Below are 27,325 nucleotides of genomic sequence, written 5' to 3' on the forward strand. Positions count from 1 at the left end.
TGCAGAAGGTAATTCAAATTCAGACCCAATAACCTCACAGTGAATACAGGGGACTGGGACTCAATTCCCCGCTCAGACGGACTCAATCCAACTTGGTTGTTACAGAGAAAAGCAATAACCTTTACAGCAAAGGACTCGAAGAGAGCCTCGGATGCCTTTGGAGCAACTTAAAAAGCTGCACATTTGCTTACGTTGCTGGAAAACCGAAAATATTTTTCATGTAATTTACATGGGGGAATTACTGCGTACAAGTATCTGCCGTTGAGAGGAAGAAACGGAGAAGGAAAATAACAGGGAAGGGGAAGTGTCTCCCTTGCGGAAGTGTTTGTTAGAGGAGTGGGGGGTTATGTTGAAATTATGGTCCTCCCCCACCTTGCAATTCAAGTTCTGCTTTCTGGCATTTTGTCCTGTAAGGACACCTATTACGCTTGGCATTACTCCAAACGTGCTGGCTATCACTCCCGCAACATTTTCTTCTTGATAGTCAACTCCCGGCAACACCAAAAATTCATTTGCATTTCAGAATTTCCAAAATCCTAAGCATAAGGGATGGAAAGAAAAAAAAAATCAAATAAAAGATGGTCTACTATAAACTGTCCCACAGCCAAAGACATTTATTGCGACGGTACCTTGTAAACACTGTTCTATGTCTTTACTTTCAAACACAAACCTCTCTATTAATGCCACTGCGACAACACAAGAGTCAGCTCAAGTTCCCTCCCTGTGAGCTGTTGGGTATGTGATATCAGTAGCTATGTATGAGCTGGGACTAGCCAGGTATATTGAGGCAACAGCAGACCCCAAGATCCCCAAGGCTCCAAACTGTCAAAGTTTACTTCTTGCTCATTCACGTCATCAGGGATGCTCCAATCCTTCTAGACCTGGGCTGCCGGAGAAGTCGCCATCTAGGACTTTGTGGTCTCACCACACAAAAAAAGAAGAGGGAACTCTGGAGAGGCTCCAACCAGTGAGCGAATGCTGAGTGTGACATTCTGCTGTTCTCCATACAACTCAGGGGCCAGAACTTAGTCACACGCATGGCCTCAACCAGCCGCCAAGGGACCAGGAGCACCGTGCCCTCCTGTGCCCAGTAAGGGAGGACCACAAATATCTGAAAATTGGCAACAGGCAGGAACAAAGAGCTTTCCAAAACCACTGGACAGGAGACTATAGAAGGGACTGGGACAGAATGGGAAGTTGTCTGAGAGGGAGAAAAACCATGAGAGATGCTTAAACCACAGGAAACAAACTGAGGGTTGCTGGAGGGGAGGGGAATGGGGATGGGGTAACTGGGTGATGGGCATTAAGGCAGGCACATGATGTGATGAACGCTGGGTGGTACACGAAACTGGTAAGTCATTGGACGCTACATCTGAAACTAATGATGTCCTAGAAGTTGGCTAATTAAACTTAAATAGAAATAAATAAATGAAATGGACTGGGCTTTTAAAATGTGATTTTACTGTCAAAATGGATATACTATTCTGGAATTCCCTCTGGCTGGCAATACTCAGGTCAGCAGCCTCCAGGTTAAGAAACCCTTTAGGGGCACCTGGGTGGCTTTGCTTTCAGCTCAGATCATGATCTCAGGGTCTTGGGATTGAGCCCCGCATTGGGCTCTCTGCTCAGCGGGGAGTCCGCTTCCCCCCCTCGCTCTGCCTACTTGTGATTTCTCTCTGTCAAATAAATAAATAAAGTCTCAAAAAAAAAAAAAAGAAAGAAAGAAAGAAAAAAGAAACCCTTTAACCCCCCCCCCCAGGATTGTCCTTACAAGTTGAAGACTACAGTCCCAATCCATAAACCATTCTACCTTCTGTGAGCATTTCCTGACGCTTAGGAAGGAAAAAATAAACTTTCGATATTTTAATTTTTCACAGACTAATATGACCATTTATGAGGGCCCAGTGCATTAATGAACATCAACCTTCACATTTTTCTATGTTACCTCATTATTTTGGGATAACGAGATGCCAAGCAAGAGAAATGTCTCAAGGGCGTGTATGTACAAGCTGGGGGAGGGAGTAGGAGAGGAGGGAATCTCGAGCAAAGTCCACACTGATCACAGACCAGATGTGGGGCTAGATCCGAGCCAAAACCAAGAGTCGGAACCCAACCCACTGAGCCGCCCAGGTGCTCCAGCATTCTGGTTTTCTTAAAGCAGAGTTTATGTTGTCTAATATAGAGTTACAAACTGCTAACTTGCATTAAAATTCTTGATTAAGCATGTGATGCACTATTGCCCAATTCACTGGTCAGGACAGCCCTCATTCTAGAGCTGAGTGGATTTTTTCCCCTCATGCTGCAAGAGTTCTGTAGATATAGGTCATCAGATTGTTTTCTCTTTTTTCATCTGTCCTGAGCAGCTCAGGGACAGGAGCAGGTATCTATTTGAGTATATCACTGGGAGTGAAATGCAAGATCACAGATTTGATTCTGACATTGGCTTGTGCAGACTCTGAGAAAAGAACTCAAACACAAGCAATTTATTTGGGAGGTGAAGGGAACAGGGAAGTACTATAGGGAAGGAGAAACAGGCAATAAATGGCATATTTCGTGCTGATTACCACTCTGGCCAACTGAACGTAATCTCACTGGCGAAACCTGCGAAATCCATGTAGACACACACCCTTCAGATTTACCCATCCTGGCAGCGGAGGGGGCTGGGGTTATACACCAGCTCTGGTCAGTCATTGGTTGGGGTGCTCCCAGGAAGCACCGGTTCATGGGCAGCAAGGTGACCTACAGGCCAGGAAAATCCTCAAGCGAGGAAAGGCGGGAGCTGGAGGTCAGCAGTCAGGACAATGTGTCACAGCGGTGAGGACAGAGGAATATAGCGAGGGCTCCGACATTTGCTATCTTAACTCATCTGATAATGGCCACCAGCTCTGAGTCTGACTTCAGCCAGATGCCTTGTTATTGGAGACTAGAAGAATCAGCACTGTAGTAGTAAAACAGCAGAGAACCAAGATACGGTTATTTTTAATATACCTAGGACTAGTAAAACTAACAGCAAACCAAAGAGGAAAGAACAGAATTCACAAAATGACAGTTAGCCATCAAACGCAACATTTACCAGGGCATCTGGGGGGCTCAGTCAGTTGATCAACCACCTCTTGGTTTCAGCTTGGGTCATGATCTCAGGGGCAAAGGATGGGTCCCACCCTGGGCTCTGTGTTCAGTGTGGAGTCTGCTTGAGGTTCTCTCCCTCTGCCCCTACCCGTCCCCCAAAATAAATAAAACCTTACCAAAAAGAAAAAAACAACATTTCCCAAAGTGAAAAGGGGTTCCCAGGCCAAAAAAGCTTGGGAACAGTCCCACTCCACACAATCACATGACCCCACTTTACTGTCATCTCAACTTCAACTTTTATCACTACCGGAAACCACTTGTCTATCCGCCATTTCATATCATTTGGTGGCTTCCTGGGTTAGAACACACCGACTTGAAGGCTAGAAAGGGGAGTTAAAACTGGGGCTCTTCTAAGACGGCAAACTTATTTATGAGATTCGAGATTAGAAGATGCAGCAGCTGTGCTGTTCTTCTTTCCAGTGATGGGTTAAGTATATTTAAAATTCATGGGGGGGGCAGGGGGGGTGTCTGGGTGGCCCAGTTGGCTAAACGTCTTCAGCTCAGGTCAAGGATCCCAGGGTTCTGGGATCAAGCCCCACATTGGGCTCCCTGCTCGGTGCGGAGCCTCCTTCTCCCTCTCCAGCCCACTCATGCACTCTCACTCTCTGTCTCTCTCTCAAATAAATAAAATCCAAAAATAAGATAAAATTTCACAGTCAGCAGCCTAGCCTCTCTGACTCCCAGAAAGTGGAGTGCTCGAACACTTGCCCAGTTTTCTACTGGGTTCTTGGGACACAGAGTACTCCTCATTGCGAATACACAGTTCCTATCTAAAGAGGGGGGCCTTGCTCCTCTTTAAATTAAAGAAAGCCCATGCCTAACACTTGGTTCTTATACAATATCCACCATACTGGTTATTAACTTCAGTATGGGAGTCTCCATTGAACGAAAAAATTCCAAATGTGATTGACTATTTTAAAAACTAATTCAGAAACTGCTTGGCAGTGTCTACCAAAGCCAAACACACAAATAGTCTATGACCCAACAATTCAACTCTTGAGAATACAACCAACAAAAATGTGCACATGTTCATCAAAAAACACACGGAACAGGATCCCTAACAGCACTGATTGGAATAGCGCCGAACAGGAAGCGAGTCAAATGGCCCCAAAAGGAGAAGAATAAATAAATTGTGGCATATTCATATCATGGAACATTGGACAGCAAAAAAACAACAACAACAACAATACAGACACAAATACAGTGCTGAACAGAAGAAGCCTGATACGGAAGGCTACATACTATTTGACTCTATTTAATTAAGTTCCAAGAACATAAAAACTGTGATGTGAGAAGTCGGAGAGTGGTTATCCTGGGGGTGGCGTAAAGGCAGGGGATAAGGCATGAGGTCAGTTTCTGGGTAACGTTCTCTTTCTTTTCTTTTTTTTTTTTTTTTAAGATTTTATTTATTTATTTGACAGAGATCACAAGTAGGCAGAGAGGCAGGCAGAGAGAGAGGAAGGGCAGCAGGATCCCTGCTGAGCAGAGAGCCCGATGCGGGGCTCGATCCCAGGATCCTGGGATCATGACCTGAGCCAAAGGCAAAGGCTTTAACCCACTGAGCCACCCAGGCGCCCCAACGTTCTGCTTCTTGATCTGGGTTTTGGGTTATTACTTTAGTTTCCATATCAAATGACTACAAACCTGATTGCTTCACACAACAGAAATGTATCCTCTCCCCATTCTGGAAGCCTGAAGTCAGAAATCAAGTTTGCTGCAGGGCCAGCTTCCCCCTGAAAGCTCTAGGGGACAATCTACTTCTTGCCTTTTCCAGCTACTGGGGGCTCCAGCTGTCCCTTGTGGCTGATGCTCCCCCTTCTCTGCCTCGGTCTGCATGTGGCCTTCTCCATGTCTGTGTCTTCTCTTCTGTCTCTTATAAGGACTCTAGCCATTTGACTGAGGGACCACCTGAATCCAGGATGATCTCAGCTTGAGGTCCCTAATGATATGTCCAAGACCTCCTTCCAAATAAGGTCATATTTATAGGTTTCCAGGGATAACAGTTTTGGGGGGGCCACTATTCAACCCACTATAGTTACCCAGGTTTGAAACTATAGCCAGCGATGCCCACAGACACTGCCCTAGTTGTAGGTTTCTAACTATAGGGGATTTTTTTAAAGTCAGCTTATTACCCTTTTAGATATACATCTGTTGTTTACCATGAGCCATCTTGCACACATCTAGCAAAAAAAAAAAAAAAAAAAAAGATGCTTCCTGGCATTTATTTCACTGGTCACAACGCCTAAAGAGTTTGATGTTTTCACAATATCCCATCCCCCGCTTCTGATGTTAAAAAATGTACAGAAATCGGGGTGCCTAGGTGGCTCAGTGGGTTAAAGCCTCTGCCTTCGGCTCAGGTCATGATCTCAGGGTCCTGGGATCAAGCCCCGCATCGGGCTCTCTGTTCAGCAGGGAGCCTGCTTCCCCCCCTCCTCTCTCTCTACCTGCCTCTCTGCCTACTTGTGATCTCTATCTGTCAAATAAATAAATAAAATCTTTAAAAAAAAATGTACAGAAACCTCACGGCAACTCACATGCATGTCTTTATTAATTGAGGGTCCCCACCCTCTACTGCCCAAAGTGATGACATCCTTTAACAAATTACAAGGCAGGGACCATCCAAGAGTCTGGGCTCTGCCCCATGTCAGCTCGGAGAACCAGGCTGTAATTTTAGACAGATGTTAGCAAACTTGGGGATTCCTGGTGTGTGGACTTGTGCCTCCAACCCCAGATGGCAGGGAAAGGAGCCAGTGCTCCTCACCGAGATGACCCAGAAAACGTTTCTTAATGAATTGTCCAGCGTGACTCACGCTGGCTCCCATATCTGGTAGATCTGGGTTACATCACTCACGGTCCTCAGTGTCCTGCGGGTTCCTGGGAACATACTGCCCAGAGTCAAGTACACCAGCTGGAGCCGCCGGCTGCATTCACACGCCTCCCTGCGTCATCCTGATGGCCATAGGGGGCAGTTCCAGAGACGGAGCCAGCCCCGCCCCCCCCACCCCCCACCCCCGCAAGAAGCCTCCTGCTACTACTTTCCCGTGGGCCTAAGAAGTCACCGTGAAGGTAAAATCCCATGCCCAGAGGTGTCCAGGGGAGAACTGTATTCTCTGTTTTTTTATCCTAATAGTTCCTGACACCGTAACTCAACTGCATTAGCCGTGTTCATCCGGAGAGGAGAGGAAATCGCACGCAAAATCCTGAGCCCTTCATATCCCCCGAACGGGCTCAGAGTGGGGGAGAGAAACAGATTTGACTTTCTAGAGTAGAAACTTCGAAAGAATTCCCATGAAGAAACGGGATTTCAATAGCTCGTGGCCAACAGGAGGATGGGGACAAGGAGGTGACAATGTTCGTGGAGACGGGGGTCTCTGGCACTCTCTTCCATGGGGCCAGCATCCCACATTCCTGTTTTCTTCTTAGCTGTATATCCTGCAAGATCTTTATTCTGTGTCCTTTTATCTATGGATCAGAACTGCCCCGAAGGCTGCTTCTAGGGCACCAGATCTCCCAGCGGCGCCCTGTGCAAACGTTCTTTATGCTCCTCCTCATTATTACTGGAACAAGACACAATCCTCATTCATGGAACCACGAACATCAACCCCACCTGCTCATGCAGAGTATGTTAGAGTTGGAGGGGACTTTTTTCTTTTAAATCATTAATTTCATCCTTTAACAGGTTTGCTGATCCATACTCTAATTTTTGAAGACAGGATTAGAACACACACACACACATACACACAGACACACACAGAGGCTGTGATCCGGACAAAGTGAAATCATTCATCATCCCTGGTCAGATAATGACATACACAAGAGCAGGATCCAGGTCTCCTCATTCTTGGTTTTAAAATGACATCAGGCAGCCTCATTAATTTAAAGAAAGCAAAAAAAGTCCATTACAAGTCTTTAAAGTTTGGGCCAAGATTTACAAATCTGAGTATGTCCTTAAGAAATAACCAAAAAAGAAGATATCGGGCGCCTGGGTGGCTTGGTGGGTTGAGCCGCTGCCTTCGGCTCAGGTCATGATCTCAGGATCCTGGGATCGAGTCCCGCGTCGGGCTCTCTGCTCAGCAGGGAGCCTGTTTCCTCCTCTCTCTCTCTCTCTCTCTCTCTCTCTCTCTGCCTGCCTCTCTGCCTACTTGTGATCTCTCTCTGTCAAATAAATAAATAAAATCTTAAAAAAAAAAAAAAAAAGAAGAAGAAGAAGAAGGTACCAAGGGGTGGGGGGAGCACATTCATTTCTGTTCAGTCATTTCCCTAAGTGCACAGGAGCCTTGCCTGCAGGTTTTCCAAAATCCCCATGGCTAGGCCAGGCCTCAAACCAATGGAATCAGAATCTCTGGAAGGGGGCGGCGGGGAGGTGGGGGGGTGTAGCTGTCAGTAACAGCTCGGGGACTCCAAAGGGCAGCAAACGTACAACTCCATAGACTTACTGGCATTCAGGCCAAAACAGATGTGCAGACACCAAAACTATAGTTTTTGGAAGAAAAGACAAATAAAAGGAGGCGGGAGGAATTATTTGCAATTCACGTTGTCAGTCATTTACTTGTTAATGTCACGGGGTGCTTTAGCGCGGTAATCAGATACAGGATCAAACTGAGAAGGTCAACACTGGCGATCTCAGCCTAGGACAAGGCCAGCTTTCCCGAACAAGCCTCTGACCACCTAGGCACGTGGGCTCCAGTTAAGGAAAGCAGGAAACAGAGCAAGCGGTCAAGTCCTGTCCTCTTCAGGTAGTTACACAGCGTCACTATCTTTCCTTCCTCCCTTCCTCCTTTTTTTTTTTCTTTCTCTCTCTCTCTCTTTCTTTCAAGGAGTCCATTATATACGATTCAGCAATTTCACTTCTGGGTGCATATCCAAGTGTGGAAAGCAGGGACTCAGATATCTGTACCAGCCCATGTTTACAGCAACATTATTCACAATAATCAAAAGGTGGAAGCAATCCATCCACCCATCAACTGGCGAATGGATCAACAAAATACTGTTTATCTATATAATGGAATATTATTTGGCCTGGAAAAGGAAAGGTGTCACAGGCTGCAGCATGGATAAATCTTGAAGACATGATGCTAAATGCAATACGCCAGTCACAAAGGACCATTACTGCAGGATCCCACTTATGTAAGATAGTTAGTATGTCAAATGCTTGGAGACAGAAAGTAGCGTGGTGGTTGCTGGAGTCTGGGAAGAGGGAGAGTGAGAAGTTAATGTTTAATGGGTACAGAATTCTAGTTTGGAAGGGCGCCTGGGTGGCTCAGTCAGTTAAGTTCCTGACTCTTAATTTCAGCTCAGGTCATGATCTCAGGGTTGTGAGACTGAGCCTCACATTGGGCTCCATGCTGGGCATGAAGCCTGAAGATTCTCTCTCTCCTCTCCTACACTGTTGGCGGGAATGCAAGCTGGTGCAGCCACTCCGGAAAACAGCATGGAGGGTCCTCATAGAGCTGAAAATAAAGCTTCCCTACAACCCAGCAATTGCACTACTGGGTATTTACCCCAAAGATACAAATGTAGTGATATGAAGGGGCATGCGCACCCCAATGTTTATAGCAGCAATGTCCACAATAGCCAAACTATGGAAAGAGCCCAGATCTATCAGCAGATGAATGGATAAAGAAGATGTGGTGTGTATGTGTAACACACACACACACACACACACACACACACACACACACCATGGAATATTATGCAGCCATCAAAAATGAAATCTTGCCATATGCAATGACGTGGATAGAATGAGAGGGTATTATGCTGGATGAAACGAGACAATCTGAGAAAGACAATTATCACATGAGCTCACTGATACTTGGAATTTTAGAAAAAAGGCAGAGGATCATAGAGGAAGAGAGGGGAAAAAATGAAACAAGAAACCTGAAAGAGAGACAAACCATAAGAGCCTCTTAATCTCCGGAAACAAACCAAGCGTTACCGGAGAAGAGGGAGGAGGGAGGGACGGGGTGGCGGGGTGATGGACACTGGGGAAGGTATGTGGGAGGGACGGGGTGGCGGGGTGATGGACACTGGGGAGGGTACGTGCTATGGTGAGGGCTGTGAACTGTGTAAGATGATGATTCACAGACCTGTACCCCTGAAGCAAATAATGTACATATGCTAATAATCTAAAAAATCTTGGATTAGACAAATATTAATAATATCTGAATTTTGGGTGCCTGGGTGGCTCAGGGGGTTAAGCCTCTGCCTTTGGCTCAGGTCATGATCCTAGGATCGAGCCCCGCATCGAGCTCTCAGCTCAGCGGGGAGCTTGCTTCCTCCCCTCTCTGCCTACCTCTCTGCCTACTTGTGATCTCTGTCTGTCAAATAAATAAATTAAATTAAATCTTTAAAATCTTTAAAAAATAATAATAATAGAAATAATATCTGAATTTTATTGCTCAAAAAAAAAAATTCACCCTCCCTCTCCTTCTGTCCCTTCCTTTCTCCCCGATCTCTTTAAAAAAAGGGGGGGGGGATTATAGTTTGGCAATATGAAGAGATTCCTGAGGATGGAGGGTAGCAACAGTAGCACAATAATATGAATGTACTTAATACCCCTGAACTGTACATTTAAAGATAATCAAGGTAACATACTGTGTTATGTATATTTTAACACAATTTCAAAAATTAAAAAAAAAAAAAAAGGAGTCCAATGCATGTCCTTCACGTACTTTTCTCTGATGTTCATGGCAATTACGGAGGACAAAATCCCAAAGGCAGACGTGTCATCTGTTAAAACCATGAAGCCAGTGGTCTGTGCCCAACAAACCCCAGGCCCTGGAGTCTATCTGGAAGGCCTGGCTGACTCAAGTAAGAGTTACAGAGCCTCACAACTCCCCTGGGGTACCGGAGGCCCGCCTGGCAGGCCCTGCATTTCATGTTATGTAACAAGCAGGCTGCTAGCTTCCAAACAACGGGAGGTGAATTCCGATGGGCTCCATGTCTGGGCTGAGCCAACCAGTGATTAATTCCAAAATAACTTCATACAGAGTCTTTTCTTAATTCCCAAGTGCACTAATGTCACTTATGTATGAGCTGAGAAATCTCAAGTTTTCTCTTTGATGGGCTGACTCAAACCTATTTTGAAAGAGGGGCTTATCTTCCATCTTTTCCTCCCTTTCTGCTCAGGATTCTAGGGGCAAAGAAAGACTCCAGCAAGGAGAAAATTCCTCCAGTAACTGCTCAGACCTGGTCAATAACCCAAAGCTTTCAAGCGAGTGAGGGGTTTCCTTTACAAGAGCCCTGAAACAGACCCAGAAGGAAAAATAGGGCAGGTCCTCTCTGCCAGTGGTCCTAAATCACTCTTTCCATCAGCAGTCTCCAATGATCCTACACAAGGGATGACACGTGAAGATGTTTTCTAGGGGAAATCATGGGAGCCCTAGAGGCCGGTCACCACGCACATGTGACTGAGCTCTGGCCAGGCATCGAAATAAACCAGTGGCCCCAGAGCAGCTCTCACACTTGGCCGAGAAAGTCTGTCCTGATGATTCACCATTAAGCCCAAAGTTTGGCAGCTGGAAAAATGTCAACTTTCCCCTTTCTTAAGAGTTTGCAAATTAACAGTTCTGCCAGAAGCCAATCATTCAATAGGAGTTGGATTAAGTCCTTGGACACCCTTCTACTGAGCTCAGATAGACTTAGGAAAAACACTCATTTGTTTCTTTGGCATAACGTTTTGCACAATAAAATAAATTTCTCTAATTTTGAGCCATCGCAGAAGAGGGGAGAGGTTCCTGTTCATGGAGGCGAAAGGAAATCTACCTTAAATGGTATGACTCATGTGTGCTACGTTCGAACTGACGCACATGTATTTTTTTTTTCCCCAAATAGGTATTTAGGAAAACACGCCACAATACTCTTTCATATAGAATTCACCACTTTGGGGAACTCTAGAAGACATCCTGAAGAGTGAGGGGTTTCTGGCTCCTTACTACCACCCGTTGCTCCAAAAGCATAGAAATCATTCAGTCAACTATGGTCCTCATAATGTTACACGCGCCGCCCCCCCCATAGGCCACATGCACACCTCCCTATGCTTGCGTTCACCCCATCTGACTGTCCTTGGATGGAAAGGAGAACTCTTCGCTCACAACTGCCATTCAAGCTTCATAGTTTCCAACCACAAGGTTCTGTGGAGTCCGTGGAACTCTAGAACCATGAACCGGTCCACCAAGTTCGTGGACAGCAGTATCTCAGGGGCACACTGATACCATCCCACATCAAAGTCATTTTCTCATTAGGTCTTTGGACACAGACATAAGGTTAGCAAAACAATATACTGCCACAGGAGGAGGGAGGAAAGGGGTGTCTTCCACCGTTATTTCCTTAAAGGTATGCCAAGCACCATATATAAGTTAACAGCCTGTCCCTTCCTTTGCCCATAAGAGAAAATTCAGCCCATGAAACCCCAACATCAATACACAGTGAGTGTTCATGATACACAGCCCAACACTAAGATAATATACTCTATTCCAAAACACTGCCAAGACCCCGAGAACATTTCCTGGCATGCTGAAACAGCAAGAGTGACCATAAATTATGTAAAGGGAGAAATTCCTTAGTACATTTCAGAAGAAAATAGAGTAACCTCTAGCAACAGAATTCTGTGCATTACAGCTTTCGCATGTCAAAGTTTCAGCTTCATCAATTGCGACTTCTGATATTTTATTTAATACATTAGGAAGCATCACCAAAAGAATAATTTTAATATTTCTTCTAAATTCAATTAGGAGGGTTACATTTTTATGACAGTGGAACATTTGCAGGGCCGTTCTTTAATACACAAGTTATTAAATCCCACAGTCCCTTAATCCACATGGCAGACTAATCTAATGCATTTAAGCCGCCCTTGAGAAGCCATCCCTCAGCTCGTGGCTCGCACAGCGTGATAGCTTTCGCTTTTCTGACCTAAGAAGTCATTTTTTTCCCTCTTGACATCTTAAGAGTCATCTTTAATAATGTTTTTTTTTTCGTCGTTCCAATGTCTTTCAACTCCTGATGTTCCAGACGGACTTGGCACATCCGTTCTTCTCCTAGAGAAATGCCCCTCAGCTGGGGTATTGCAGATACCCAAGCACACAATCGATCAGATACCCTATTACAAAATCCACAAATCCAGGTGAAAATCTAGACAATTTTCAATGGGCACCACACCTTTCCCGCTGTGCCCACAACAAATGCTCCCGGTAGCATGACCCACCAGGAAACTCACACACACACACACACACACACACACACACACACACAGTCTAACCAAGGGCTTGGGGAGTAAGAATCCTGTGAGGACACTACCAACCTTAGGTAAGTCACTGCATTTCTCTGAGTCTCTACTTCCCTATTTGTAAGACGGGATGACTAGTTTTAATCACCTTCACTGACACAATGACCAACAGTCAAAAGAAATCCCAATACTTAGGATGACATCTGAAGTTTTAAATAAAATCTTTAGCCTCATTTCTTACAGAATTGTTCCAATATGTTTATGGGTCTGGGGGTGCCTGGCCAGCTCAGTCGCTTGAGTGTATGACTCTTGATCTCGGGGTTGGGAGTTCAAGCCGCATGCTAGGGGTCGATAGAGATTATTTACATAAATAACATTTTTTTAAAAAAAAGGTCCAGACTAACTGACAAAGCAAGAAACAGCAAGTCCTAAATTAGGGTTCTGCTGCCTTAAATACTTTTTTCCAGAACCAGGTCAGATGTAAATTACTAATGACAGCAGCCCCTGGAGAATTATACCAGTTTATGTGGTAACTGAACTAATGATGAATTCTTTGGTATAAAGTCAGGATGGCCCCAATTTAGAATAACAAAACATTTCAACAGAGGCTTCTGTTTTTAATCTGGGAAAAGTTGGCTATAAATTACCTCAGGACTAAGAGAAATCTAATTAGGCTAAGGGAGAGAGTAGGAACTAGCATAAGTATCCATCACATAGGCACTCTGACAACAACTTTCCGAGGTCGGCATCATGCCCACAGCAGGCAAGGGAACAGGGTAAAGAAACAGGTTAATAGAGATGAAGACAGAATGGCTATTCCATGACAACCAACAGCATCAGCTACATTATAAAACTTCCTCTTCTTCGGGTATAAACAAAGCTGTGTTTTGGAAATTAAGATCAATGTGCTTTTCAAGTAGAAAAAGCACAATATGGGGCGCCTGGGTGGCTCAATGGGTTAAAGTCTCTGCCTTTGGTTCAGGTCATAATCCCAGGGTCCTGGGATGGAGCCCTGCATTGGGCTCTCTGCTCCACGGGGAGCCTGCTTCCTCCTCTCTCTCTCTCTGCCTGCCTCTCTGCCTACTTGTGACCTCTGTCTGTCAAATAAATTTAAAAAAATCTTTTTTTGAAATAAATAAATAAGAAAAAGCGCAATGTAAGTACAAAGTCCCGTCAGGCTACCTACCAATCCAAGCTGTTGGTACTTCTCTGAATGAAAACTTCTCATTCTCCCATTCTGCTCTCGGATGGGTGGGTGGGTGGTGGATGGTGGATAGATGGACAGATGGAGTCATCGTCTTTGAAATCAATAAAACGAGGTCATAAAACATCCTCCCAAACATTTCTTATGATTAAACCGAAATCATGTCCCCAGAGAGACAATTCGTCTTAATGTTGATCAAAAAAGGCTAAGAGAATTCTTTTAAAAGATGGTATTTTCAGTTCGTTGACCACTTTGAAATCAGAAGGAAATATTTTATTTTTCTTGTCACTATGAGATTTCCAACTCTCAGAGCTCTGAGTAAGGGTGTAAAAAGGAGAAAGCCTGAAATACTTTAGAGATGGTTTGACTGTAGAAGACTTCCTTACACTATGGCCACAAGTCCCATGTCTGCCCCAAATGGGCTTATAATTCATATGAATCAAAAAGTTTATCTCTAGGGGCATCTCGTGAGCTTAGTCGGTAGATCATGCAACTCTTGGGGTTGTGAGTTCAAGCCCCATGTTGGGTGTAGAGCTTACGTAAAAACAACAGCAATAACATAATGTAGTGGGTAGATGGTGGGCTGGCAAGGCACCCAAGAAGGGGTAGGAGAAGCTGGGATCAAAGATGGCGCCCTAGGGCGCCTGAGTGGCTCAGTCGGGTAAGTGTCTACCTTTGGCTCAGGTCATGATCTCAGGGTCCTGGGATCAAGCCCTGTGTCCCATTCCCTGCTCAGCAGGGAATCTGCTTCTCCCTCTCTCTCTGTCCCTAGCCCCTGCTCATGGTCTCACTAACTCTCTCTCAAATAAATAAATAAAATTTTAAAAGAAAAAAAAATAAAGATGGCACCCTCAACTCCTACTTCATCTCATTCCCAACCAAAGCACAAAATGGTTCTTACTATCTTCCTTCAATTACTTTCTTGTATCTCATAGACTGTCAGAGAAATACCAAATCACAGGGATTTGGATTTCAGAGGGGTTTAGGGACCATATTTGGGGTGGGTTAAAGAATGGACCCCAACCTACCATTTGACTTTCAGAGGTTTTACATATAAAACCAGATGGTCTTTCGGGTTTATTCGCTGAAACTCTACAGACTTGAAAAATCTGATGCGAGCCAAAGATAGCAAAATTTGATCCTATTGTGAAGAAGGTAAGGCTATCCTAAAATTCACAAAACACAAATATTTTTACTTCTTCCAAAGATACAAGTAATCCTGGTAACCCAGTGAAGTAGAACCAGCCAGCTTTTCAATTCCCCTAAGCTTTGTTCCGTGATCCTAGCCAATTTATTCCTCTGTGTTGATCTGGCCACTTTTTTGGCCCTTTGTATATATGACCTTGAATTGATATTGGTCCAGTTCCTCTATCAGTCTGTAAATCCCTTAAAGGCAGTACCCAAATTGTATACCTCCTCTGTATGGCTAATTCCTAAAGGAAGTGCCCCTCCCAAGATAACTCATGAAAATTCTACTCCCTTTAAAATTTCTTATTTTTTATTTTTCACAGGTAATATACATAGCAGAGATGGAAAGCTATCCAGCAAAATTCATTTTTCCCTTCCCCATCGTATAGTGTTGTAGCTGGTCACATCTGGTTCCCTGCCATCCCTGCATTCCCACAGCAGGTGCCGGCTGGGGTTAGCCATGTGACTATGTCCCTGCTAAGGGGCTGAGCTGAAAGGATCTGGCTACTCTCCCTGCCCCCTCTTCCTCTTTGTGATAGTACCTAGCCTTGACCAGGTAGAAGATATGAAAAGGCCCTGAGGCACACAAGAGAAGCAGGATGAAAGGAACCTGGGTCTACCAATATCTAAATGGAACAGAGCCACCAGGAACATATATCTACCCTCGTGCTGTTAAATGAGAGAGATATTGGGGATCTCTCAGCAGCTTGGCTTTTCACTGTAACTAATACATGCAAATTATACTCAAAAGAATGAAAAAAGATGAGAATCAGAAAAAAAGTCACCCTGGATCCTACCACACCTAAATAACTACTAACAATTAGGGTTCTTTCCAGACTTTGCTTTATTTACCAAAAAAACAAAAAAAAAAAACAAAAAAAAAAACAAACAAACAAACAAAAAAAAAACAAAAAACCCAGATACACGTTTTCTTACAAAAATGAAACCATATACGTTTATAGTCTCTCTCACTGAATATCATCTTCTACTTAATATACTGATATTTTTCTAGGGGTGCCTGGGTGGCTCAGTCGATTAAGTGCCCAACTTTTGGTTTTGGCTCAGGAAGGTGAGATCAAGCCCCACATCAGGCTCCCTGCTCCATAGGTTCCCTGCTCAGCATGGAATCTGCTTAAGATTCTCTCTCCCTCTGCCTCTCTCAGCCACTCTCTCTTTCTCTCTCTCAAATGAAGAAATAAAATCCATAAGGGCACCTGGGTGGTTCAGTCCGGCGCCTGGGATCAAGCTCCAAGTCAGGCTCCCTGCTCAGTGGGGAGCCTGCTTCTCCCTCTGCCTCCACTCCCCCTGCTTGTGCTCTCTCTGATAGATAAATAAAGATCTTTAATTAATTAATTAATTGAAAAATTCTGGTATTAACAACATTGCAGAGAACATTATTATACATAAACTTTAACCTATCTGTCAGGTTCTCCCCACCCCCACCCCAGGTCTCTATTCTTAACACATCTTTGTAAACAAAGCTGTTTCCTCTTTCTGGGTACCTATATTAAGTTATGTCTGAGAGGTATTTGCAAGGCTATATTCATTAATTATAACTTTGGATGAATGTTTTGGATGAATTCCCATTCATGTTTTGTCATCCACAGACAACTGGGAAACCAAAACGGTTCCAGCTCCCCAGTTGGCACCCAGGACGAATCCACGACCCCTACACAGTGATATCAGCCAAACTCCCCTAACTCGAGGTGATCAAAAGGGAAAGCTGTAGTCGACCCGGTTTCCCGCTGACAAACCTTGATCTACATCTGTGTTGCCAATTACTTGTTCAACAAACCTGTTACTTTTTTAGAAATAATAAATAATTCAGGGAAAGTCATTTTTGAAGCGTCTGACATCTGTTGCTTGTATGACTCTGAATTATTCATCAGTGAGCATAAACAGTATTAATTAAAGAAAAGTACTGGAGCAAACCACTGAAATAGAAATGAACACTGCAGAAGAAAATGCCTTTACTCAAAGCATACTCACTTGTCATTGACAAATATCTCAGAGAACCTACCGGTCCTTGGGATTTAAAGGAACCGGCACCCTGAGGAATCAGAAGGCAAGACCTAAATGGTGAGCACTACTTCTGTTTCCAAATTTATACTTTCCCCCCTCTCCTTCAGAAAAATCACCGTCTTGGGTCTGGTCTCTCTGCATTCTACCTGCTCGGTTTGGGGGAGTCCCACGGTATTCAGAAGGGAAGAAAGTTGACTCATCGGAGGTTCAAAAGAATCACAAGAGTAAGTAAGTATCAACTATCAAGTCCTCCTGTGCTATTTTGTAAACTGGGATTTAAATATATTAATGGGAGAGCTCCCCACCGCCTTCCAGCTCAGGATGGCTCTATGAATCTGGCTGCCACGGCCTGATCACTTATTTCCATGACGACTTTGGCACTTCCTTTTGACGACGCGCTTTCTTGTGGTAAAGAGCAAAAGAGAAAAAAGCTCACAGCCCCACAGCCACATGGGTGGCTCTTGGCTAATCCCCCCCCCCCCCCCCCCCGGTCTGTCTGTCGCCTCAATCAGAGCGACCTGAGACTCAGTACCGTCTCTGCTGCAGAAGACACCAGGGAGGAAGCGTGTGAACACAAAGCAAATGTGTTAAAAGAGTTTTACGAAGCACTGTTGGTAAACAGATGTCTGATTGGGGGGGGGGGGGGAGGCAGGGGGGCTCTGTCACTGGCTTCTCAGGTACCAGAAGAAAAAGGCCCCTCAGGGGAGGTGAGGTGGGGGGAGCTGCTGGCAGGGGGTGGGGCGGAGCGGGGGCCCTCGAACCAGGAGATTTTCACAGAAACCTATTCCTTTGTGTGGCTCCAGTGAATTGCTCAGCAACCACAGCTTGCCTCCGAGGTAACCTGGCCTGCTCCCTCCACTCCAGTACCAACTGCTGGGGTTGCTGCGGGCAACAGAAGAGAAACACTAGGGAGGGGAGAGGGACAGGAGGGGAGGAGGAAGACGGAAGAAAAGCCCCAAGCCCAGTGTGGGGTCCTTTCAAATGTTCTGAATTCAGAGGGATGGCAAGCAACTAGCAAGGTCTTCTGGCGAGTGGCGAGCAATGAATGGCTTCTGTGCATAAATCAGCACTTCAGTCTCTCCAGATCAGTCCATGGGGACCCCACCAAAGCTTCCAGAAAAAGAGGGCCACAGACACCCTCCGCAGGTCTCTGGACCCTCATTCAGGGACACCCTTTCAAGGGACTTCACAGACAAGGACAAGCCTCCCTTGTTTCTCCAAGTTTGGTCTGTCATGGTGGTTTTGTTCCTCTGGCGAAGAAGGTTGGAGGAGGTACAGGAGCTGGGGGGAAGCTGGGAGAAGGAGAGAAACAGCCCTGTCCGTCTTCGAATGGCCCTTCATCAAAGACGGCTTGTTGTTAAAGAAGACAGAGGAGGGGCGGAAAGAAACCAAGGCTCTCAGTTTCCCGAAAAAGGCTGAACAGGGACTCCAGTGTCTCTTTCAGGCACTCCCCAAAATGAAACTACAGATTTAGAAAAAGATCTCTCCTATAGCATTGGAGTTTAAGAAAAGAACCTAAAAAAGATCTCTTTTAGAAAGACAACGGATGGGGGTGCTTGGGTGGCTCAGGAGGTTAAAGCCTCTGCCTTTGGCTCAGGTCATGATCCCAGGGTCCTGGGATCGAGCCCTGCTTCAGGACTCTCTGCTCAGCAGGGAGCCTGCTTCCCTCTCTCTCTGCCTGCCTCTCTGCCTACTTGTGATCTTTGTCTGTCAAATAAATAAATAAAATCTAAAAAAGAAAAGATGGATTTGCTGACTCAGAGGGCTGCCTGGTCCAGAGGCCCCTCACCCAAAACCCAGAGTCGGGCCGGGATGAAGCCTGTCCACCACCGTCAGGTGCTCCCAGACGCCCCTCCCCACCCAGTCTTCAGTGCTTTCAAGTATTCAAACACAAACATTTACATGCAGAAAAACAGCAAAGTAAAAAGAGGCACTGCCTCCCTCCTTTCCCTGCAAAAGCAGCTTCCAAGCTAGAGGGAGAGCCCAGGAGCGGCACAGGGTGAACTTAGCATGGGTTCACCAGGCAGAAAGGCCATCACTGTCCAAGGAGGAGCTGGAGGCAACCCACCCTGGGACACTTGGTGACAGCACCATGACGCACCCAGTCATTGGCTGCTATGAAAACTCGTGTTGAGCAAGACTTCGGGGAGGAATAGCAGGAGAGCCCCCGGGTTTTCTTGTGGCTACAGTCTGGGAGGTGCATGGAACCCGCAGATCAGGCAGAAGTGGGGGCCCTCAACGGAGGCCAACCAAACCTTGAATGCTTTCTGGATGGGAAATATGAAATAAAAACAGGTGTCCTCGGGGGAGACACCCACGGGAGGCTCAGTCAATCCTCTCTCGGAGGCACACTTAGCGTTGCCAACCTCCACCGTGCCCAGGAATCACCTGGGCATCTTGTTCTGGTGTAGATTTGACTCTGAAGGTCCTGGGTGGGGCTTGAGAGTCTGCATTTCTCACAGGCTTCCAAATGCTGGCCACGCGCTGGGGAGCAGCCGTTCGGTGAAGGCACGAAGATCCCCCCGGAGTTCCCAAAAGGAAAAACCCATCCCCCAGACCTTCTCCAGGGAAATGAAATCAAGTGTCCACGGCAGCAGGGCCAACCTCAGGGATTTTTTTTAAGTTTCCCAGGTGATTCTTCTGTCTGGTCAGCGCTGGGAACCCACGGGCTGGACTCCTTCTGCTCTCATTATAAATTAGAGATGTGGCCCCAGGAAACTTAGTGTCTGAGAATCTCAGTTTTATATCAGAAAAGGGGTTGCTGCCCAAATGGACTGATATAGAAACAAATACACAGAAAGCACACTGCAGAAAGATAAAAAAGGATAGTATTTTACATGATCATGTGTTAGCTTCTTCTCTCATTAAAGTGAGGAGTCATTAGGGTCCCTGACTAATCCAATTCCACAACGACCGGCTGCCCGCTAACTCTCTAGAAGAAACAGTCAGTTAGGGACCTCCCTGCTGTTCTATTAACCACCCCCCCCAAGCCCAATGCCTTGGGGTTCTAACTTTCTTAAATGACAAATGACTCCTAAGTGGATTTTAGGTCCCAACAGGATCCCAGCTAGTATCTCTCAAGTCCTCCTAAAGGGGCACCTGGGAAGCTCAGCCAGTAAATTGTCGGATTCTTGGTTTCAGTTCAGGTCATGATCTTATGGGTCATGGGATCAAGCCCCATGTCCGGCTCTGCACTCAGTGGGGAGTCTGCTTGAGATTCTTTCCCCTTCTCTCAGCCCCTCCCCTCTGCTCATGCTCTTGCGCGTTCTCTCTCTAAAAGAAGTAAGTACATAAATGAATAAATAAATAAAATGCTTTTTTAAAAAAAGTCCTTCTAAAACTCTTTCCAATATGGGCACCTGGGTGGCTCAGTTAGTTCATCGTCTGCCTTCAGCTCAGGTCTTGATCCCAGAGTCCTGGGATCGAGCCCCGCATGGGCTCCTTGCTCAGTGGGGAGCCTGCTTCTCCCTCTCCCTCTGCTGCTCCTCCTGCTTGTGCTCTCTCCCTTTCTCTCTCTCTCTCTGTCAAATAAATAAATAAAATCTTTCCTAAAAAAATCTTTCAAATATGGACTCCTGGCACCAATGAATGACCGATGCAGGACCTACAAAGCAAACCCATGTTCCCTTCCTTTCCGCTCCGGTTCTATCCCTCTAATCCAGAGCTCCAGGGTGCACGGAAAGTGCTCTGCAGCCAACTTTCCACTTTCTGTGCAATAAACAAAACTCCAAAGGGCATCAGTTCTGCCAGCCGCCAACAGATGGCATCAGCGGTCGCACAAGGTCGTTGGAGCCCCAGCCTTGGCTTTGTTCCTTCCTCTGTCATGTTTGCTGTTGGAAATGCAGTGTCTTGCTAAACACTTACTGAAGGTGAAAAAAATTAGGTCAAAATGCAAGCATCTTTGGATAACGAAAAATTCCATAAAGGAGTAAGAGGCCCTGACCTCCCCAGCTCCCTTAGGAAACAACTTTACCAGCAACCAACACACACCCAGCTAGGTAAGTGTCAGGTTGGTGTTAGAACAAATGGGCTTTCAGAAACTCACCTGTGAAACCACTTCTGCGTCCCCAAGTGACATAACAACAAAGTTGCTCCTCCCGGCCCACAGAGAAACCACAGAGAAAGCAAACAAGCTTCCACCATCAAGCAAAGCCGTAACCACAGCAACTCTTTTCAAAGACCCTCTGAGAAGCAGAACTCCACTTCCCCGTGTGATATACTGGGCTCCTGGGCTCAGCATGTCAGCTCTTCCCCAGAAAACAGGGTCCTCCTTTATCAGCTGCAACAGGGCCGGTGTTCAAACTGAGCCGGCTTAGTTCTCTCTGCTGGAGTTTAGGTGAATGCTTTGTCTTAGTCATTCAAAGGTACTGCTCAGGAATCCTGTGGATTGCCAGAATTACACAGAAATTCTTTTACATCTGTGGTTCTCAGCCTGGGGCAACTGTGCTATCCAGGGGACATTTGGTGGCACTGAAGACATTGTGATGGTCACACTGGGGGAAGAAGGAAGGATGCTGCTGGCACCTGGCAGGGAGAGGACAGAGAGGGTGCTGAACACGCTACAGTGCTACAGTGCACAGCACAGCCCCCCCAAACCGTCCAACTGTCAGCAGTGGTGCAGGGGAGAAACCCTGCTCGGGAGCCAAGAATGGGGGCCAAGAAAATTTGCATTCCTAAAGTCAATTTCCCACTTGACTGAGAAGACAAAAGCTAATTAATGGGAACTCCCTCCTGACGTCAAAATTGGCCGTCCCCCGTCTTTCCTGGCCCCTGTTTTTGAGAACAGAGTGTCCCCTCATTGTCATCAAGGCCTCCCCTCTGAACCTCATGGTGACTGACCTTCTCGGGAACATCGCCCCTATCCAGACTTCCTCAGCGTCCACGCTCTCGCCGCCTCCCTCCGCCTGATTCAGAGAGACTGTTTTCCTATGTCAAAAACATCTTTCTGGGCGTGTGACTGACTCAAGTTGGTAGAGCATGTGACTTATCTCAGGGCCATGAGTTCGAGCCCCACAATGGATGCCGAGATTGCTTAAAAATAAAATCTTTTTTTAAAAAGAAAGAATCTCTCACTCAAAGAATGCGATCGATATCCGTGAGTCCTTACTGATATAAACAAATGACCGGATGGGTAAGTAAATAAATAAATGGAAGAGAAGGGACAAACCTTCCTTACAGAAGAATTCCAAGTAACAACCACGGAAGGAAGGAGAGAGAGAGAAAAAAAAAATCACTAGTACCATGTTACGGTAATTGTAGCTGTAGGAAAGAGCCCCTGATGGAGACACAGGATACTTGCAGTGCGTCAAAGCATCTCTCAGAAAGTATTAATTTAAAACTGTGGTGGTTTCAGCGTACCCGGACAACCTTTCTTTGATCCCCCTCCCTAGGGGAGGTAGAGCTTAATTAAAGGGAATTGTGGGCTGCTTCCAATGGCTTCTAATAGCTAGAGTTTGTCCCAAGGACAGCTTTCTAGAATGTCAGGCTGACATCTTCAGGGGGTTATATTCGAAGGTTATGGAGATATTTGGACACAAGACCCAAAAGCAACATGCACCCAGGTGTAGCTGGTAGATGGCTTTGCTTCTTTTTTTTTCTTTTTTTTTTTTAAAAGATTTTGAGGTTTCTCTCTATTTTTTAAAGATTTTATTTATGTATTTGACAGAGATCACAAGTAGGCAGAGAGGCAGGCGGGGGGCGGGGGGAGGCAGGCCGCACTGAGCAGAGAGCCCAATGCGGGGCTCAATCCCAGGGCCCTGGGATTATGACCAGAGCAGAAGGCAGAGGCTTAACCCACTGAGCCACCCAAGCATCGCGGGTTTTGAGGTTTCCATCAAGATGCAGAGCTTGGTGTTTATCCATCGTGACCATAACTCGTCGAGCAAATCTGTTTTGGGTGCAGGCAAAGCAAACTTATTAGACCCCTAAAGGGACTTGCGGGTATGGCAAGAGAAAAATATCGGCTTCCAAAATTCAGAACTTTGAAACGGCCGTTCGGTCACAGAGCACCTCAAGGGCCTCAATGACATCATCCATTAAGTTCCTACCCCACTCACTCTGTGTCGGAGTGAAGATGAAAAATGTACCACTGAAACCTCTCTCTCCATTCCTCACCTTCCTCTTCCAGTCTCCAATCAGGAAAAGAAACTGGAGTTGGGGGACAGGGCGGGGCAGGGGGCGGGGGGGGGGGGGGATTCTCCTGGATGCCTCGGAGCCCTTTTCAGCTAGAGTGGGAACAACAGCTTCCTGATTCCTTCAGGAAGGACTCAAATGGTCCTGGGGACAAGAATGCCAGGGTATTCTCTTGCAAAACATAGGGTCAAAACCCTGTTCCTAGGAGGAAAATACTTATTTTTTAATAAAAGTAGATTAGTTGCTGGGTTGTTTGGGGCAGAAAATGAATACACCCTTCTGATGCCTGTTCAGTTGACTCCGGGAGAGAGAGGTAGAAAGACAGATCATGAGTAAAGCATCCATCTTCTCCTACCCACAGCCAAGGCCCACCACTCCTCCTCAAGTCAGCGAACCCCCAGTGGGACCCAGCTCAAGCTGCAGGTGCAGAAGACATAGGCAACTGATTTTTCTTTCCACTGGGTCCACAAGTACAGTTTTTCAAGACAGGGGGCCAAGGACACTCAATTTGAAGGGCAAGGGAGCACTTTGAAGAGGGACAGTCAGGGGACAGGTAAACTATGTTAAAAAGAGGATGAGAAAGAAAAAGGTTAAAGCCTGGCCCTGGTCTCCTGGCTGGGTGATGCTGGAGGGTCCCTGCCTGGACCCGTTTACCGAGGAAGGTTGCTGTGAGTCCTGGCTGCTGAGGGGGCCCTATCCGCAACCTGGTCCCTTTTGCCTATGGAAGCCACTCCTGCTGGGAGGTTACCCCTGCCCTGAAGGGGGCCCTCAACTGATCAATGGCTGACCCCTGGGTGGGGAGAGACTAGCTTTGGAGGGCAAGTCATGCTCCTGAGCATCCCAAGAGCCCGGCTGAACCTCAGCTCTCCCACATCTGTTCCGCCATCCTCCCTACCTGACCCCCATGTCATCCATCCCCTCCACGGAATAGCAGGACTTCTACGGAACCTGACCCCAGTAAGACTCTAGGACTTAAGCTTCCATGAAGTCTTGGGAGTATAGGGTAGATCCAAGAGGAGAAAGTCCAGTCCAAGGACTCCAGCACTCCCTCGAGAACCAGAAAGAAAGGACTTAGACCTTAGCCCAGGTGATGCCCCAAACACCAGCACTTCCAGGTTCTTTCTTATTTGGATTGGAGAAAGAACATCAAGAGAAAGGGCTCTGCCATCCCTGGGATGACCTATCTCCTAAACAGATTCTGTAATGAAAGGCTGATTTTGCTAGTTCTTGGCCACCTGGTATCCGAGCTGGGAAAAACTCAACATGGGCGAATCCAATCTCACTGATCACTTAGAAGGCAAAATGGGTTATGCCAGCCATCGAGTCTTCTTCGACAAGGTTCTTAACAGGATTTCACAATGGCGCTAGGCCTTTGAAGACTCGTTCCTATATACTGGATCTTTACTTTAGTGCCTTTGAAGACTGTTTCCTATACACTGGATCAGTCAGAAATCTCATCCTTTACACACACTCTGTGACCTTCCCTTGCTCTTTCTCACCTCTCCTGGGGCACCTCAGGATGACTTCCCCAAGTCTTCATCTTAAGTTGGCCTCTGGAGACCACTCTAAGGCAGATGTACATTCGATAACATAAAACCTTAAAATCCTAGCCCCAGAGGGCGCACTCACAGTGTCTAGCCCAAGAATGCAAAGCATGCCTCTGTGACCTAACTGACAGTAACCCTCGTTAGAGTACTTGATTCTTGGGCCAAGAAGCTTAAAACCCCGATAATTGTAAAAAAAGTGGTCTAAGACAGCCTAACAACGTCATACACCTCCTAAGACGGTGCTTCTTTGGTACAATTTTAAATTAGCTTTTTAAATTAGCTTTCATAAATCTTTGCCTAGTCCGTTATATTTCAGATGGTGAATTTAGAACAGCGTTCAAAGATTTTTATGGAGCAAGTTCCACAGTTCCAATTCCAATTTACCATTCTCCCTTTACTGACTTCCTTTTGGAGTCACCAGTATATGAGTCCTTGAGGACTAAAAACCCAATGAATTAATCAAAGGAAAAATGTTCTGTTATCCCCCATTTAGAAATTCATTGAAATATAAATGAAATCCATCCTGAACAGCAGGACGTTCTGAGAAAGCCATCAGCCTAAATGCCTTTATGAATAACTATTATGTTAGAAGCTCAAAAGATTTTACATCTTGGCCACATGAATAATCAGACCACTAAGGAACATGGGGGAGTGGGGGGTGGAGGAGAAAACGCACCTAAGACAGGTCTACACAAGTTTTTTTCTCCGCTTATATGAACACATAAGTTATCTCTTCATTTTCGCCACCATATACCTATCCAGGTAGCTTCCCCTAATATCTGTGAGGCTTCTTGACCCTAAGTTAGGGACTTCTGGAAACTGATTTTGCTTCCTCAGACCTCCAGTGAACTATGTGAGGTAAAAAGTAATCACAGCACGAACACAACATTCTGCTTAATCTGTAAGAACTGATCGTTTGGGCTCAGGAGAAACTGAATCAATGTTGAAACAAATGCATATTATGGAAATAGATGTCACAAATTTAGTTAAGAAATTGATTAGCAGTATTGCAAATACATATTGAGAAAAGAAAACTTGGGGCGCCTGGCTGGCTCAGTCAGTAGAGCACACAACTCTTGATCTCAGGGTTGTAGGTTTGAGCCCCACACCAGGTGTACAGATGACTTAAAAATAAAATCTTAGGGGCACCTGGGTGGCTCAGTGGGTTAAAGCCTCTGCCTTTGGCTCAGATCATGATCCCAGGGCCCTGGGATAGAGCCCCGCATTGGGCTCTCTGCTCAGCGGGGAGCCTGCTTGCTCCTCCTCTCTCTCTCTCTGACTGCCTCTCTGCCTACTTGTGATCTGTCAAATAAATAAATAAAATCTTTTTAAAAAATCAAATCAAATCAAATCAAATCTTAGGGCACCAGGATGGTTCAATCCATTAAGTGTCTGCCTTTGGCTCAGGTCATGATCCCAGGGTTCTGGGATCCAACCCTGCTTAGGGCTCTCTGCTCAGCAGGGAGCTTGCTTCTCCTTCTCCCTTTCCTTGCTGCTCTACCTACTTGTGATCCCTCTCTCTCTCTCTGTCAAATAAATAAATAAAATCCTCTAAAAAATAAAATTTTATTTAAAAATCTTAACAAAAGAAAAAGAAAAAACTAACACAAATCACACTTTCAACTCCCTCTACCTGTCATTCAGAGGTACAAAGAGAAAACTACTGCCCACCAGTATTACCTCCCTCCTGCTATTCTAAACTGTTACTAGCTTTGCAACAGTATTTATAAGTCTGAATTATTACAGGATGCTTATCATTCTTAAAATTACAAATGCTAAATATCATTAGTATATTACTATATATACCCGTGTGTATATATAAACACAATCTATGTATTTGTCTATATAACTGAGCCTCAAAAAACAGATATTTGATGGGGCACCTGGGTGGCTCAGTGGGTTAAGCCGCTGCCTTCGGCTCAGGTCATGATCTCAGGGTCCTGGGATCGAGTCCCGCATCGGGCTCTCTGCTCAGCGGGGAGCCTGCTTCCTCCTCTCTCTCTCTCTGCCTGCCTCTATGCCTACTGATCTCTCTCTGTCAAATAAATAAAGTCTTAAAAAAAAAAAAACTTAAAAAAAAAAAACAGATATTTGAACTGTGCAACTGCACTTACATGCAGATTAGTATTTTCCTTACGACTTTAATAGTATTTTCTTTCCTCTCGCTTACTCTACTGTAAGAATACAGTATGTAATGCATATAATACATACAAAAGATGTGTTAATCGATCGTATTTTACAGTAAGGCTTCCTGTCAACAGTGGGCTATTAGAAGGTAAGTTTTGGGGGAGTCAGAAGTTATATGTAGATTTTCAATTGCCCAGGATGGGGGGTGGTCCATCTGTGTCCCTAACTCCTGCAATTCTCAGAGGGTCAAATGGAATTATTCAGTGACTGAACTAGGATTTTTCCTTCCCGGAAATCTGCCAATTAAGAAATGTCATTACAGGGCACCTGGGTGGCTCAGGGGTTTAAAGCCTCTGCCTTCGGCTCGGGTCATGATCTCAGGGTCCTGGGATTGAGGCCAGCATCAGGCTTTCTGCTCAGTAGGGAGCCTGCTTCCCCCTCTCTCTCTCTGCCTCTCTGCCTACTTGTGATTTCTGTCTGTCAAATAAATAAATAAAATCTTTAAAAAAGAAAAAATTATTATTTCCCTTGTACCATCCCATTTGTATAAAAACAGTCTTTTTTCCAGCAAAGTATGTTTTTCAAAAGTGTCTATTATGTGGCAGGAGGTCACTACAGCTTAACCTACAGATTGCTATGTATCAGGAACATGAGAGAAGAAAGAAAAGAACCCCCCTGCTAAACCCCCTCCTCCTAACCCCAAAAAAATCCAGAACTCTCCTCCTGATGAAAGCAAATGAACTTCAGAGATGA

At 45.6% G+C, this 27,325-nt stretch overlaps 1 protein-coding gene across 3 annotated transcripts in view; it reads right to left on the reverse strand.

Moving 5' to 3' along the window:
- PITPNC1 (phosphatidylinositol transfer protein cytoplasmic 1) overlaps positions 1-27,325 on the reverse strand; it is a 255,033-nt gene that overhangs the window by 162,780 nt on the left and 64,928 nt on the right. Inside the window, exon 1 of one of the 3 annotated variants that reach the window (XM_004749128.3) lies at positions 21,606-21,756. The exons of the other annotated variants lie outside the window; for them this stretch is intronic. The gene's annotated coding sequence lies outside the window, so the exon portion shown is untranslated. Of the gene's footprint in view, positions 1-21,605; positions 21,757-27,325 lie in introns of those variants that run through there. 3 annotated transcript variants of the gene reach the window in all.

Source organism: Mustela putorius, unplaced genomic scaffold, assembly GCF_011764305.1.
Source record: "Mustela putorius furo isolate JIRA1106 unplaced genomic scaffold, ASM1176430v1.1 tig00000487_pilon_pilon_pilon, whole genome shotgun sequence".
NCBI classification, from domain to species: Eukaryota; Metazoa; Chordata; class Mammalia; order Carnivora; family Mustelidae; genus Mustela; species Mustela putorius.